General features: G+C 30.6%; 1 long non-coding RNA gene across 2 annotated transcripts; it reads right to left on the bottom strand.

Annotated features, from left to right (window-relative positions):
- Positions 1 to 6,717: 6,717 nt before the first annotated feature.
- On the bottom strand, positions 6,718 to 15,815 carry LOC149495194 (uncharacterized). Of its 2 annotated transcripts, XR_016321329.1 has the most exons (5): positions 15,146 to 15,815; positions 14,414 to 14,479; positions 13,640 to 13,698; positions 7,719 to 7,784; positions 6,718 to 7,003 (listed from the first exon to the last, which is right to left on the bottom strand). It is a non-coding gene; the product is annotated as an uncharacterized LOC149495194 (long non-coding RNA). The 2 variants fall into 2 exon arrangements; XR_016321328.1 differs by lacking the exons at positions 13,640 to 13,698; positions 14,414 to 14,479; positions 15,146 to 15,815 and adding an exon at positions 8,451 to 9,714.
- Between the last annotated feature and the right edge of the window lie 812 nt (positions 15,816 to 16,627).

Raw genomic sequence — 16,627 nt, forward strand, 5'->3', positions numbered from 1 at the left:
GTTTCCACCTTGGGTGTTACCTTCATCTCCGCCTTGAGTGTTTCCTCCTTGGGTATTGCCAGCTCCGCTACTTTGAGTGTTTCCTCTGTGGGTATTAATGCCTTGTCCACCTTGCATATTTCCTTCCTGGTTAGCATCACCGCCTTGTCCATTCCATCGTTGAATGTTGCCACCTAGTGGATAAGTAACTCCATTGTGAATCCTAATGATAAGGTCATGATGTGGGCAATTTTGACACATGCATGACATTGCACTTCCTAATTGAGGTAATGTTGAATGGTTCACATGTGGACAATATCCACAATGAATGTTTGGCATTGGACAATAACCTATCGTTAAGATTCCGTTTTGAGGTCCGAATGGTGGTATGCTCCCATTCTGAAAGTTTACCGACCGACAGTTTTGGTTATTTTCTCTTTGGGTATTTCCAGATGGTTGATCCCCAAATCTCGATCCTTGTTGATTGTATATTTCTTGGGAATTACCTCCTTGAGTATTCATCAATTGGTTTTCTTGGACATCTCCTGCAGATTGATTCCCGCACTGTTGGTTCAAGCAACAAGGATGAGAAATGTATATTATCTGTAAACAAGGGTTCAGACTCATAGGACATGTTGGTTGTAAATTCAGCTGCTGTGTTTGGGTTGATTGGTTGTCCGCCATGGTTTCTCTGGGAGAGAACTTCGAATGTTTTTGTTAAATAGTTTGGTGTCTCTCATTTGATGTGCAAACCAAAGACTTCTGCGTCTTTATATAGACATCTAGGAGATGAAACGTGACTTGGAAAATTATTATCTTATTCGTTGCAAGTGGTTTGATGACAGGTAAACAAAATTAAAATAATTCTATTAACAATTCTATAAAAATGGAGGCCATTTGGTTTAAATTAAACAAAATTCAAACAATTCAGTCATTTCTCTGTCAAGTCGTGGCCATGCATATTCCTCAGTTGAAATATTTCTAACTTTTTATGGCAAAAGAAATTTTTATTCTAAAAAGATTTTTTTTTTTTTTAATCCAAACTTATAACTTTTTATTTCAAATCCTACGGTACATGCCATCCGTATATCATTATGTTGGAAAATTTTCTTGCCTACGAGTTGAAGAGGAAAAAAAAAGAAAAATCTTGTATTGAACTCACATATTTTCAATATGGACAAATGCATAAATTATTATCTAAACATTATAAGAAAAGTTTAGTAGTTATTGATGTATTCAATCCTTAAATTTGTAAAACTATAATTATTGGATATTTTAACTTAGAATTAAAGTTGCACTGATTGAGTACTCAATTTTTTTTTTTTTAAATATACTTACTGAGCATGTGTGAGATGTAAAAAATATAAAAACTATTATTCAATAATTTATAGCAAAAGATTCATGAAATTTCATATATACTTCAGGAATATATATATATATATATATATATATATATATATATATATATATATATATATATATATATATATATATATCAAATAATTAATAAGTTGTGTAAAATTAATTAATTTATTAGATACAATTTTATAAATTGAAATATAGTTTTAATAATTTAAAAGTTTAATGGATTAACTTAAAATTTGAGGATACTAATATGTTTTTCTTATTCTTATAAATTTAAATGTCAATTTATATTTTTTTTTATTTTTTTTAAGTATTAGAAAGAGAGATTTAAACTTAAATCTATTGTCAGACCGTATATTTATTACTATGCAGTGATGTGGATTTCTTTGATATATATACTCACAAAGTCTTGAGTCAATTAGAGATCTATCAGCCTATATACACACAAAGTCTTGAGTCAATGAGAGAGTCAGCAGCCTATAAATATATGATCTATGAATGAATAAAAATAAGTTGACGAAGACTTTCAGAATTTTTTTTTTTTTTTTTTTTTTGAAAAAGACTTTGAGAATTGTTGAATACTAGATCTAGAAGGGTAAAATAAAATATGTATAAGACATTGAAAAATATATATAAATTTTAAAAATATATATATTATATACCATAATACATAAAAACAAATATAACCTTAATGATTATTTTACATTTTAAGAGCAATTGCTATTTTGCAAAACACCATTTATTTATAAATTAACCACCACAAGTCACCAGCCACCAGCTGTCAGCAATCACTATCAGCTAGTATGAATATTAATTATGCATAGACCTAATAAAAATATAATTAATTTAGTCAATAATAATTTATTCAATCACCATAAGAATAATTTGCTTATTTTACAATTTGAAAAATCATTTAAATCTTATATTAAACTTGCATATTTTCAATATGGATAAATGCATAAATTGCCACTTAAATATTATAAGAAAAGTTTAATGGCATCCTAAATTTTATATTAAGCTAATTCATCCTTAAATTTGTAAAATTACAGTTATTGAATATTTTAACTTATAATTAAAATTGTGAGCACTTAAATGAATAATTATACTTACCAAACATTTAATGATCAAAAAATGTGAAATTATTATTCAATAATTTATATCAAAAGATGCATGAAAATTTTCGTACTTATGAAAAATATATTAAACAATTAAATTCTCTGTAAAATTAATTCAATAGATGTGGTTTTGCAAACTAAACTATTTAAAAAGCTGTAATTTTAATAGTATTTAAGATGAACTTAAAATTTGATGGTACTAATATACTTTTTTTATAAATTCAAGTGATTGAAATCTCATTTTTTGTAATTAAGATCATAAAATCTCATTATACTTGTGAAAGATTATTTTAAAAGTAACCAATATTTATATAATAATCTGAAAAAAAAAAAATTATTCTGCAAAGAGTTAGATACATGTTTCTTAAATTATCTCAAATTATATATATACACACACACACGAACAAAGGCTGAGTCAATGAGAGAGCCATTAGCCCATAAATATATATTATCTACAAATAAATAAAAATATGTAGACAAAGACTTTGAGAATATTTTTTCTTTCAGAATTATCTGCAAATGACAACACCATATTTATCTCCATATTTTTATTAATAATATTGTGAATTCTTAGAAAATAATGGTGTATTGTTTTAAAACTACTTAGAGATATTTTGATTTTATTTTTAAAGTTATTTTAAAATTTATCTTATTGATTATTTATTATATTTTATCTACAAATAACTACATCAATTTGCTTAATAATACAATAATACAATAACTATATCAAACACTAATTAAGTTTCATTGAAAAATTTAAATAAATTAATATGATAAAATAAATAACATATTCATATTCCATTTTCTCTCTTTTTTTTAGTCTTTTTAGTCCTTTGCTACCAAAAAAATGTCAATCCAACTTTCTATAAATTAAAAAATTATAAAAGCTCTCTACCCGATAGATTAAAAATAATAAATATAAATATATATTTTTTGCATATTGAGTGAATCTATAAAGCTATAATCGAAAATCATATTATTTCCTTATTTTTATACTTATATATAGTATAAGTATATAAATATATTTTTATATTTGCTGTTTTCTCTATGATTTAATGCTTACTCGACCTTCCTCCATAGCCAGACTTACCTAACATTGACATATATATATATTATATTAAGTCCTTTATTTTTTATTTATTGTTAAGGTTTAAAAGTTCATTAACAAATATCTACCTAATGTCTATTTGTTTGTATTATAAGGCTTGTTTCCGTAAAATGACTTGCAGAAAAATATTTTTCACAATTTTTTTTTTGTTTTTGGCATTCAGAAAAATAAGTCAATGGAAAATATTTTTCTGGTCAAAGGAAAATTAACTCATTTCTTAAGGAAAATAACATCCCATTCTTGAGATAGTAAATATTTTCCGGATATTGAAAAACTTTATAGATCCATAGTTTTTTAATTTATCAATCATCATAGTCACTATCACCAATCATTATTTACCACCGACCAACACCACTAGCTATCACTACCAGTCACCACCACCATCCACTGATGGTCACTACTACCGGCGACTTTCATAATTTATATATATATATTGCATTCTTCTCATATTTAACAATGAAATTTGTAAGTATAAAATTTCTATTATTATTAATATTTTTTATAGTCTTATGAGTTAAAAACTTTAATATTTTTAACTAATTATCAATATTACAACCAAACAAAGGAAAATAAGGCTTTTAGAAAATTATTTTCAAGGAAAATGTTCTCTATGGAAAATATTTTTCAGCAAGTTATTTTCCTGCAAGTTGTTTTACGGAAACAAATGGAGCATAAGAGAATAAATTATCTAAACTCGATTTACTGGCTCTTCTATGAACTGAATGAATAATTTTTTTTTTTTTTGGCAAATGACTTTTGAATTAAAAGAGATAAAATGAGAAAAAAAAATCTTTACTTTATTGATTTGGTTCATGGATGAATCCATACAGCGAATCTGTACAAATTTAATCCATATTAAAAAATAAGAATTCATTAACGCGGAATCATTATTTTTATATAAATTTATCTGTCAATTTGACTTACCGTCAATTAACATGTATACACGCAAGTGTTGTTTGAGATAATTATATAAAAATTAAACAAATCAAATTAATAATGGTCGTGATTCACATCATGTGTTGGTTTGCCATGACCATGACCAAGACCAAGACCAAGACCAATTTTGAAGAATTAATTAGTTTATATAATATTATCCTTCAATTATTTAATAATTTACATATCACTGTGTCCTTTATCTCTGGCCGTGTTTTCTTAATTTTCATATTATTCCAAGTATAGAAGGTATAGTTAATTATTTAAGATAGACCAAGATCATAGAATGTCAACATTAAAATATAAATGAAAAGACTAAAATAGAATTTTTTGGGGAATTTGGGGAATTTATATTTAATGTAAGTAATCACTTTGGTCGTTAGCCATTAATAAAATAGGCAGTCAATGAAGACAAAAAACAGAAAAAAATAAAAATAAAAAAAGACTTAGAAGAAGACTATATATTTTTAATGTGTTATCCTGAATGCCATGTGTTATACACAAGTAAAACGAGTTGTGTTATAATTCATTACATAAACAAAATAAATAAATAAATAAATAAATAAAAGACTTGGATTGCACTCCTTGGTGTTAAGATAGGGATGTTTGTAATTCACATGTGTTTAGTCAATCTGAATTACATAAATTATGGAAGAAGTAATTCTTTATTTTCTTTTGTCAAGACGTAATGATAAGGGGATTAATAAATAAATAAAAGACTTGGATTGCACTCCTTGGTGTTAAGATAGGGATGTTTGTAATTCACATGTGTTTAGTCAATCTGAATTACATAAATTATGGAAGAAGTAATTCTTTATTTTCTTTTGTCAAGACGTAATGATAAGGGGATTAATGAATTTTTTATATTTATTGTGAATTTATAGGTATTATTTTTATAGTATTTTTAATATAACTCTAGCCTGTGCCACTTGCACGAACCCGCATGAGATACTTTTCTGATGTGCCAATCAAATTTAAATCATATTTAGATGCTGGGAGAGTTCTAATTGTGAAGAAATACAAAGCCTAAACAGTTTCCTATCTCCAAAAGATTTCTTACGAGATTCACTTTCCTAAACGAACACAAAGATATTTCAAAAAGTCTATATAAAGAGAGAGACTAGCCATGAAAAAGGGTTAAATCCATTCATTGTATATTCCATCTTTTATTCTATTATATTCTACATAGTTTTCTCTCTTCAAGAATTCAAGTGTTCAAGATTGGTGTCAAAATTCAAGGAAGTCGTTCAACGCTATCGTTGATTAGTTGTTATTTCTAAACTCTCTTTTTTGTTTAATGAATTTTTTATATTTATTGTGAATTGAATATTTTATCTTACCTAATTTTATTAGGTTCACATAGCTCATCACATCCTTTTATTGAATGATAATCATGACTTAATTAAAAGTCATATTGTAATGATATATTGGTCAAACTTTTATTTTATAATTCATGTCTTTTCTGAGTTAGTTGTATGAAATTATTGGGATTATTTTAAGAAAGTTAATAGTAAAAAGAAAAAAGAAAAAAAACCTGAAAATTGTTGTTCCATATCGTTTTCTCTCTTGTTGTTTTTCTTTTCTTATCTAAATTTATCAAATAGGTGTTGTAAATTGAACACTCTTAAAATATTTAAGGTGCTGAATTGGTAAGAAAAATGATTTTTAAGGTATGAGTCGGCAAGAAAATTAATTTTTAAAATTTTGATTATCAATATAATTTTTAATGTAATTCCAAGAAATGCAATTCAAGTCTTTTTTTTCTTAGTTTTATTTTGTAAATCTTTTTTTTTTTTTTTTAGTTTTATTTTGTTTTTGAATAGACCATAATACAATTCGTGTTACATGTCTGTCTCCATTCTTTCTTTAGTTTTTTTACTAATTGTCTCCACCCACGCTTATATTGAAATTTTAATATGACTTTTAATTAGGTCATGACAAACATAAATCGTCATTCAATAAAAAAATGTGATGTGATGAATTAGATAAAATAAATATTAAATTCACAATAAATATAAAAAAAAATTCATTATTGTCACGACCCATTTCCGTGGGCCGGACCGGCACTAGGGCCCAGGTAAGCTTAAGGCCCCCGAGGCCCGTAGTAAGCCTAAATTATTCAATCTGTCTACATGATTCTCCTAATTTCAACAAAACAGTAAGCCCATATGACTTAAGATATAAGTTGTATAAAATTTTCAAACATCTGGCCCAATATCAAATAATACATAAAATTTAACCAGGGCCTATTCACAATAACTCATAATTACAATAAGGGCTTACTAGTTTACCTACAGTTAATTGCACAATAATTAATTTATAGCGTAGTGCTAACAATAAGGCCCAATTTAAATACACAGCCCTATAACTGCGGAGTCCAAAAAAAATCTGATAAAAGAATAATTTATACATTCAAAATTAAATATCAAGAATATAAAGTTTACATTTATAACTCTGCGGAGAAGATTGCAGAGCTTCAGTCGGATCAACTGCTTCCTAGTACCTGGGAGGTTTGGAGAGAAGGGGGTGAGTTTTGCAACTCAGTGAATAATAATAAATAATACACACCACATACAGTCAAGCAAAATGCACCCTACTATACTGAATGAACACACAACAGTCAACCATATGACATTACATCAGCACCCACAAACAATATCACCTTCAAATAATCACATCACGTGGAAATTAGTCAGTGGCGTCACCTAAACCCCCGACGAGCCGTCCTCTCAAACAGCCCATCCTCTCAAACATGTGCACCCGGGGAGCCAATCCCCCATATCTGGCCGACCGGTCTAATCCTCACTTGACCAGTCCTCTCAATATTTTATTTTACATTCTCTCTTTTCTTTTCCATATCATCAACATCATTTCATCAATTCATCAGGTGCACACGGGGGCGCCGATCTCCCATTTACCCGGCCGACGGTCCAATTTCATCAGTTCATCAGGATCCATATTTATCGACCGTCCTCACAAACCCAGGGTGACCCACTTCATCCCAACTCCACACAAACAGAGCACAGTATATACACAACACAAATAATCAAACAATTCATTTATCATAATACACCAATTTCATCCAAATGCACAATTATGCATAAGTATAATTATAGTGATCATAACATAATATTTTTGAGAAAATACAATATGTAAATATATAAAAATGTAATGTTATGCAAATGCAGTGTTGACATGCATTATTTATTATTACTCACAGTGATGGAGAGCGAAGTTCTAGCTTTGATTCTGTCCTGGAGGAGCACTAGATGGACCCGGGCGATCTAAGAAATTTAAGAATGACACAAAACAAAAGTAACTACATCAGATAAAGCATTTCTTTACCACTCTTAGAATTTTATTTTAAACTCTTAATTTTTCTACGTAATTTAATCTCGATATTAATTTCTTTTCTATAATAAATTTTATTTCTCTACCGAACTCTATTTTATTTATTTCTTCTGAAATCTATTTTATTTTCTTTTATTTTCTACTCTCTATAAATAATTAAATTTCTATAATGAATTTTATTTGCTACCGAAATTCATTTTATTTCTACCGAAATTTCGGCAGCATCTCCCCTAAAAATTGGATTTTCCACCTGTTAAAATATCAACAATTTATCTAATAACTCCAAATCACACAGCCCATCCATCGGGCAATCAATCAATCAATTCAATTTTCTCATCCTCCATCCGAAAATCCATATCAACATTACCTTTAATTCTCAATTCTTCATTTCATTCCATTCATGATATTATCATCAAAATTCCTCAATAAATTAATCAAAGGATTTTAAGTGAATCAACATTTATATTATAAATCAATACTGAAAATTAAATTAACTTAATTTAACTACTCACAATTACTAAATTAAATTAACTAAATTAATTAACTACAATAATAAAATTAATTTAAGTAACTAAAATTAGTAGCATTAATTTTATTACCCCAAAATATAATCTTTTGTCGAATTTCGCTAGATCGGGGATTTTCACGCGTGCCGGATCGGAGAGCAGTGGCTGTCGGTGGTCGGAGGCACGCTGGAGCGGCGGCAGAGGCGCGATCTGTTGTGGCGGAGCAGCAGGGCACGGTGGTGGCGCGACAAGGTGGAGACTGTGCTGCTGTTGTGCGCTGCGCAATCTGGCAGAGGGCGGAGCTACTGGCAGTGGCGCGCGAAGGAGCAGTGAGGCGGTGCGACTGGCGGCGTGGAGTGGCGGCGAGGTGGCCCGCGAGGGCTGGGTGGCGCGCGATAGATCTGCTGTCTCTCGCCAGTCACACGCAGACAGACGCAGGGAAGAAGAAAGAAAAGAAAAGAAAGAAAGAAAGAAAGAAAGAAAGAAAGAAGAAGAAGAAGAAGAAGAAGGGAGGAGGAGGCGCAGTGGCTGTGTCGGTGGAGTGGAGTTGAGGCGCTGGTGAGGGTGACGAGTAGAGGTGCAGCGCTGGAGATAAAAAAAAAAAAAATGGAATTTTCTAGATGGTTTGGGTCGAACCGGTTCGATTCGGTTCGATTCGACCCATATCTTTGGTTTTCATTTGGTTTTCGGCTTTTTCAGTCGGTTTTCGGTTCGGTTTCTCACAGTGTTCGCATTAAAATATTGAAATAAATTTCCAGGCTATCGGTTTATTAAATTTAATTGGAAAATCTTTGAAAATAAAAAATTCGGGTTGTTTCAGTCTTCCCCCCTTATAAAAATTCGTCCTCGAATTTTGAAAATAATAAGAAACTAGGATGCAACAGTTGTTTACTACATTGGTGGTTGTGCTTCTCACATAATGATGCAACTGTTAAAAGTTATCACCATAGTTAATTTAAACTTGAGTTGTACTATATCTACAAGTCAAGTCGAGTAAAACATTCATAACCCAAGGCACAGATTCGACTCTAGTATTCACTGTTAAGCGTAAGAATTTAAGTTCTTCATAACCTCTGCTCAAGTAAGGGTTATAACTCTCATTAGCTATATATCATGTGACCTATATTGATGTATCGCCTCATTTATCTCTCACTAGCTATTATAGGCAACGATCATTTCTCAATAAGATACTCATACACAAACCAAGCATTAAATCTTCTGATACTCGCATCCACATATCCAAATTTACTACTATTCCAATTTAGGATCCTTATTATTATTATTATCAAGTTCTACCATTAAGTACCATTCGATCCTTTCCAATTAAAGAGAACAAATTCATTGCACTACCACAAGCTTATTTCAACAGAATCATGACATTTCTCTAACTAATTGCTATCAACTGATAGGAGATCTTGACTTCTATCCCAATCTCATCACATATTTATCAACTTAACCATTTTCCAACGAAGATAGATATACAATCTCATTTCAAATCCTACTAATGAGAATTCATACTATACCATTTCTTAACTAATTATGACAAGAACTTATGCAACTAGTCAAGTTAGCTGTTGACATGCCAAATATTCTTAATGTATTTTCTAAAATATGCACACACCATTCTATTACACTCAACTCCATAAAGAAGTCTAGCCAACATTTTTTTTTTTTTTTTTTTTTTTATCTTGCTCAAGATGTAAAATTCTCCAAACCGTATTTTATATCCAATTTACCTAGGTCTACGTATCCAGATATCCTAAACAAGTAGTGCCTTTTGCTCTAGCTAAGTATGAGATTAAGGATATTAAACCTATAATCCAACTCCTGATTAAACTATGTCCTTTGTTTTATGTTTCTTCTTACCCATGAATACCTAAGAATATTCAGATAATAATATCATTGGGTTATTCTTTCTCTCCAAGTTTGTCTATCACCTCCAAATTCGTAAAATTTATACCTAATACAATCTAGGAATATCCTCAACCATAATTATGTTCTCTCTATATTCTTTACTCCAAACAAGGTTAATTCCTCATTGAATCCTTCAACATCAGAGTTGCAATGTACCATTCCTCGAATGGACCTAACTAATTAAGTATTCTCTTAAACCATAAGATCTGTCACAAACTGCCATTTATAACACAATTCTATTCATTCAATCATAATTTCCACCAATTGCTAAGAAATTCAGAATAGCTTTACATCGACTCCAAATCATATATGAATGACTCTCATCCTAATTGATATCTCAATCATTCCATGAGCAAATTTTAAATTAATAAATTACCATATTAACACACTTAAGTTGGTCTTCAAGTATAGTGAAGATGTAATCTTAGACCATCTTGTTAACACATCCGATAATCTTATAATTCATGTTTTCAGTTTTTGAATACTTGTGTGTATTCTTCTCCCTAAAATTATCCCAAATTCACTTGTTTATTCTTACACAAATCTCAATATTCCAAATGAACAGTAAATTAAAACCCAGTTAGTTCATTGATATATAAAATACTCCAGATACCCTTCTGTTCCCTAGAGGCGTAATTATATCTCCCTTTCTCCATCCAATAAACTAAGTAACTTACAAAAATGCACTAAGTAATAGGAATTTCTTATTCTAACTACTTTGCATCAAGACATTACATTTATTCATATTCATCGTCATCTCAAGCTGAATCTCATGATTCTTCATCAACTCTTATTTCAAGTTATTAGTATTAATAACACTTATCACTTGTACATAATACATTTATAAGCTCAATATATGGATTCAATTAATATAACTCATAAAACTATTTTCTAACTACATATTCTAAACTAATTATTCTAAAGCATCTTTTAATTTTCTAAATTTTCATAAATCTTAAATTTATTTACCGCATCAAATTACTATTCATGATCATTTAAATTCTTAATATCCACCTTATCTCTATTCTCCATGAGATATAACAAGAAACTTTTCAATTATACAAATATTATTCTCCTCTATTCTTTATATTCAAATTATGTTCAAATTATATTCAACCTATAATTTTCCTAATATAATTATCACCCCAATATAATAGCGTTTTAATCCCAAAACCACTAATTGCCTTTGTTATCTTTTACTTTTATTTTATTATACTTGGTCCATAGACTTAGTCTGACTTATTAAACATCCTACATGTACTAGGATCTAAATTATATCCTGTCTAATACACTCACTACATACTAAACTTTCACTGTATTAATTCCTAGATTATACTAACTATCCTTTAATTATATATACCACCCTCGTAATTCTATAAACGATCAACCTCATCGCCCCACTTATCATTTTTCTACCAGACATTCCTTTATATTCCTGAATGTCCTTAAGATTAGGTCCATAACTCTTTCATTACTTGTAAATACTCCTATTAACTATTAGTCAATCTTTTTATCAATTCTTGATCAATTTGTCTTAAAATTTATTCTCGTATAAGCATAGTGAGATCAACGCGAACCACAATTTTTCCTACACTCGTGAAATCCCAAAATATAAAAATCTTTATCTTAGATCCTCTGATGTATCATTATTCCTATTTGCATCAAATTTTCTAACAATTATCCTTAATTTGTCAAACCTCTAATTACTAGCTATCCTCATTTAAATCACATTAATTCATATTCCTCACCTTTATGTATTTGATTCTTTTCTTAATATTCATTCAGTAACAGGACTAGATCCATTCTTACTTATCTACTTCATTGGTATAACATCAATTCAATAATTGGATAATTACCTCTCCAGGTCTGATGTCATTCATCAATACACTTAATCATCATGCCCCACTATTTACATAACATAATTACCTTGATTCCCTTATAGAATTGTTCCTCGGATCATAGAATCCCCCATTGAATAAAAATCATTGTTTGTACTTTACATACCATCGAGTGTGCAACAATTATTTTAAACATCAAATTTTAAACATCAAAAGACTAAATACCATTAGATAAACCATAAGATTCCACAAGCCACACAATATCCACCACTAAGTACATAAAGATTAGAGTAATTTATCTCTTACTGAAAATCGCGATTTACTTTTCTTTTAACCACAATAATTTATATTATTCCCTATATTCACACCCTAAAAAAAATAGTTGATGAATACAACAATACACTTTGCTCTACCAAGCAGGGATTATTCATAAATAAAACTTACTTCATATAATAATTCCACCAATATTATTCTTTATGAAAAATACTCATCACCATTATCATATCAAATCACACCAAATCCTTCAATATTCAGACCTTATAAAAATCATGTATATCCATTCCATCCAGAAAAATATTTATCTCAATAATTATAATAAATTCCACCAACCAACATCATGTAAATATCACCAAATACATATATTAATTCAAGGCACCACTTAAATAGATTCTAATGTCCTTAAATCCGAACCATTTAGTTCTCTTAATAAATAATTAGCAACTCATTCTCAATTCCACAGGCACACATATACACACATTCCTGCATTTTTATATATGTATTCCATATTCAACACGTATTAAATAAAAATAGCACACTTTCATCATCTAACTTCAACTTATTAATCCTATATAACTTATCTTCTTACCTACTTAAATTATATATGAATATTATTTATTCCATAGAAGGATTCTAGTTTACGTTTAAACCATCCCCTTAGCATCATTACCTAAATCACATCTCTAGAGGACAAGGATACAAATTTTAATTATTAAACAACTTGACTTTAACCTGACTGCGAACAACGCTGAAGAGGAAAGCAAGAAAGACTATGTCAAGACATGACAGGAATTACTCCGCAGTTACATCTAGACTTATGAACTTTTGCTCTGATACCACCTTTGTCACGACCCATTTCCGTGGGCCGGACCGGCACTAGGGCCCAGGTAAGCTTAAGGCCCCCGAGGCCCGTAGTAAGCCTAAATTATTCAATCTGTCTACATGATTCTCCTAATTTCAACAAAACAGTAAGCCCATATGACTTAAGATATAAGTTTTATAAAATTTTCAAACATCTGGCCCAATATCAAATAATACATAAAATTTAACCAGGGCCTATTCACAATAACTCATAATTACAATAAGGGCTTACTAGTTTACCTACAGTTAATTGCACAATAATTAATTTATAGCGTAGTGCTAACAATAAGGCCCAATTTAAATACACAGCCCTATAACTGCGGAGTCCAAAAAAAATCTGATAAAAGAATAATTTATACATTCAAAATTAAATATCAAGAATATAAAGTTTACATTTATAACTCTGCGGAGAAGATTGCAGAGCTTCAGTCGGATCAACTGCTTCCTAGTACCTGGGAGGTTTGGAGAGAAGGGGGTGAGTTTTGCAACTCAGTGAATAATAATAAATAATACACACCACATACAGTCAAGCAAAATGCACCCTACTATACTGAATGAACACACAACAGTCAACCATATGACATTACATCAGCACCCACAAACAATATCACCTTCAAATAATCACATCACGTGGAAATTAGTCAGTGGCGTCACCTAAACCCCCGACGAGCCGTCCTCTCAAACAGCCCATCCTCTCAAACATGTGCACCCGGGGAGCCAATCCCCCATATCTGGCCGACCGGTCTAATCCTCACTTGACCAGTCCTCTCAATATTTTATTTTACATTCTCTCTTTTCTTTTCCATATCATCAACATCATTTCATCAATTCATCAAGTGCACACGGGGGCGCCGATCTCCCATTTACCCGGCCGACGGTCCAATTTCATCAGTTCATCAGGATCCATATTTATCGACCGTCCTCACAAACCCAGGGTGACCCACTTCATCCCAACTCCACACAAACAGAGCACAGTATATACACAACACAAATAATCAAACAATTCATTTATCATAATACACCAATTTCATCCAAATGCACAATTATGCATAAGTATAATTATAGTGATCATAACATAATATTTTTGAGAAAATACAATATGTAAATATATAAAAATGTAATGTTATGCAAATGCAGTGTTGACATGCATTATTTATTATTACTCACAGTGATGGAGAGCGAAGTTCTAGCTTTGATTCTGTCCTGGAGGAGCACTAGATGGACCCGGGCGATCTAAGAAATTTAAGAATGACACAAAACAAAAGTAACTACATCAGATAAAGCATTTCTTTACCACTCTTAGAATTTTATTTTAAACTCTTAATTTTTCTACGTAATTTAATCTCGATATTAATTTCTTTTCTATAATAAATTTTATTTCTCTACCGAACTCTATTTTATTTATTTCTTCTGAAATCTATTTTATTTTCTTTTATTTTCTACTCTCTATAAATAATTAAATTTCTATAATGAATTTTATTTGCTACCGAAATTCATTTTATTTCTACCGAAATTTCGGCAGCATCTCCCCTAAAAATTGGATTTTCCACCTGTTAAAATATCAACAATTTATCTAATAACTCCAAATCACACAGCCCATCCATCGGGCAATCAATCAATCAATTCAATTTTCTCATCCTCCATCCGAAAATCCATATCAACATTACCTTTAATTCTCAATTCTTCATTTCATTCCATTCATGATATTATCATCAAAATTCCTCAATAAATTAATCAAAGGATTTTAAGTGAATCAACATTTATATTATAAATCAATACTGAAAATTAAATTAACTTAATTTAACTACTCACAATTACTAAATTAAATTAACTAAATTAATTAACTACAATAATAAAATTAATTTAAGTAACTAAAATTAGTAGCATTAATTTTATTACCCCAAAATATAATCTTTTGTCGAATTTCGCTAGATCGGGGATTTTCACGCGTGCCGGATCGGAGAGCAGTGGCTGTCGGTGGTCGGAGGCACGCTGGAGCGGCGGCAGAGGCGCGATCTGTTGTGGCAGAGCAGCAGGGCACGGTGGTGGCGCGACAAGGTGGAGACTGTGCTGCTGTTGTGCGCTGCGCAATCTGGCAGAGGGCGGAGCTACTGGCAGTGGCGCGCGAAGGAGCAGTGAGGCGGTGCGACTGGCGGCGTGGAGTGGCGGCGAGGTGGCCCGCGAGGGCTGGGTGGCGCGCGATAGATCTGCTGTCTCTCGCCAGTCACACGCAGACAGACGCAGGGAAGAAGAAAGAAAAGAAAAGAAAGAAAGAAAGAAAGAAAGAAAGAAAGAAGAAGAAGAAGAAGAAGAAGGGAGGAGGAGGCGCAGTGGCTGTGTCGGTGGAGTGGAGTTGAGGCGCTGGTGAGGGTGACGAGTAGAGGTGCAGCGCTGGAGATTAAAAAAAAAAAAAATGGAATTTTCTAGATGGTTTGGGTCGAACCGGTTCGATTCGGTTCGATTCGACCCATATCTTTGGTTTTCATTTGGTTTTCGGCTTTTTCAGTCGGTTTTCGGTTCGGTTTCTCACAGTGTTCGCATTAAAATATTGAAATAAATTTTCAGGCTGTCGGTTTATTAAATTTAATTGGAAAATCTTTGAAAATAAAAAATTCGGGTTGTTTCAATTATTCTCTTCTCATTCCGTCTTGATAAAAAAGAAAATAAAGAATGACTTCTTCCATCGTTTATATAAGTCCAAGCAATGCAATTCAATCCTTTTTTTATTATTATTTTGGTTATATAATGGTTCATAACACAACTCGTTTACTTAATAGACGTTATGTAATGGTTATGTAATATAGAATAGAATGTGTGAATAATAAAGTTGCCCAATCTCTATTTAACAGACGTTAAATTTTAGAAATCTTTATCCAATACACTATTTTCATATCCTTTTCCATTCTCTTTTTTCTTTTCTTTTTTTAATCCACAATTTAACATAATAGAGCAATAAATACCCAAATTATTTAAGAGACCCTTTAGAAATAAAAGGTAAGGCAGACGATGTCAATTTATTTTTTTGACACTTCAACTTCACATAGCAATTATATAAGAATACTACACATTAGCATTAGAGATGCCTTAAGGATATTATCGAAAATCATATTATTTCTTTATTCTCACATTTGTATGTAGTATAAATAAATAGATTACTAAGGTTTAAAAGTCACTTAATACCTTTTTTCTTTGAGTAGGAAAATGTAAATCGAACTTGGATATATTGCTAAATCGTATATGCAATTACTATTAGACTATATCTTAAAGTGCAGTCAACTATCTGAGCCTTTTCTCGTACCAATTTCTATATCCAGACATTAGACTCAAAAATGAATTTTCTCAACTAAATCAATTTTAAAAGATTTAAAACATAAAATTCAG

The sequence above is a fragment of the Jatropha curcas genome, chromosome 6, assembly GCF_041381405.1.
Source record: "Jatropha curcas cultivar XTBG-Jc1 chromosome 6, XTBG_Jcur_1.0, whole genome shotgun sequence".
Taxonomy (NCBI): Eukaryota; Viridiplantae; Streptophyta; class Magnoliopsida; order Malpighiales; family Euphorbiaceae; genus Jatropha; species Jatropha curcas.